The sequence below is a fragment of the Schistocerca cancellata genome, chromosome 1, assembly GCF_023864275.1.
Source record: "Schistocerca cancellata isolate TAMUIC-IGC-003103 chromosome 1, iqSchCanc2.1, whole genome shotgun sequence".
Lineage (NCBI taxonomy): Eukaryota > Metazoa > Arthropoda > Insecta > Orthoptera > Acrididae > Schistocerca > Schistocerca cancellata.
This window is the reverse complement of record NC_064626.1, coordinates 1143248049-1143249359: the sequence shown is the minus strand read 5'-3', so window position 1 is coordinate 1143249359 and position 1311 is coordinate 1143248049. Positions and strand designations below refer to the sequence as shown.

Sequence of the window (1311 nt, the reverse complement as noted above, 5' to 3'; positions counted from 1 at the left end):
TATTTCTCCGTAGAAAGAGTTAAATAATGCCATGCCTTGCGCGTTATAGCAGAAACAGTATATTTTATAACCTTTCACGGCATTCCATACTATATCCAATAGTTGCAAAAATGTGAGCTGTTTTATTTTAATGCTTACCAAACAGAGGAAAAACTTAAACCAGCATTGAAAATTCCCTTGCATCGCACCTATAAAACATGTATTGCAACGAGCAATCAATAAATATGAAATCAACGAAAAGTTGTGTTACCATTATTTGCATTAACCGAAAAAACTCGTGAAATTGTCAAACAAATCGAAGGCGAACAGAAACAGAAATTTTTAGAAGGGTAAATAGCTTTCAATTTCTATTTCTGTATAACAATGTTTTGTAACCATTTAATACGAATAAATCATTTTTAATTAAAATTTGTTAAACATCAATACGAAACACACTAAACCGCAAAATTTCGAAGAATAAAAATATTGTGTACCCCTGGTGGGACTCGAACCCACAATCCCCGGTTTAGGAGACCGATGCCTTATCCATTAGGCCACAGGGGCTCACGAGACATAATGCTCCTCCTTACTGTATATATACTTGCTGTTGAAAATTAATCCGTAAAAGAAAGATTTATGTAGCAACAAGCATGTATTATTGTTCCGGAACGCGTCATTACTAGTGCATGGATGCCGGATGCGATGTCTTACGCTTTTCATATCTTCCACGTGTGATGTACTGAAAACTTCGGCCTCACTCACTCATTCGACACCGTTACATGACCTAATAGTAATCTAAGTACCGTATCGTACGTTGTCAGGACGAGAGGAAAATTATTTTCGCCTTTAGGTTGCGTGAAACAAATAATAATAATAATAATAATAATAATAATAATAATAGTCTGAGACAGGAAAGAGAAATAATAATAATACGTTAATACAACTGAAGGTTAAGTAGGAAAAACACCCATAATGAAAACATAGGAATAAGCAACAACCTTACAACGGATTAAATAAACTGTGATTGGGTGGCATGATGGGGAACAAAAACTATTCTCTGAGGCGAAACAGCGTCCTTGAAAGTAACGACGAAAGGATTTGCGGGTGTCTGGCACACGAAAAGCTGACAAATATGAAGCTCTCGCTGAATGGTTTAAAAATACGAAATCATGGGAAGGCTACGAAAAATTTTTTTACATGGCTGACGAGTTCAGGATAATCGGCTTAAATAAATATTTAATCCATTGTTCCGAACCGAACAGCAAGCCGTATGGTTAGTATCTGAGAAGTGACACAGATCTTTGCGGAATTTTGACATATAATCTGTATAAA

At 35.7% G+C, this 1311-nt stretch overlaps 1 non-coding gene across 1 annotated transcript; it reads right to left on the bottom strand.

The window, feature by feature from the left end:
• Window positions 1–470: 470 nt before the first annotated feature.
• On the bottom strand, window positions 471–543 carry Trnar-ccu (transfer RNA arginine (anticodon CCU)). Its single transcript has one exon. It is a non-coding gene; the product is annotated as a tRNA-Arg (tRNA).
• Window positions 544–1311: the final 768 nt, after the last annotated feature.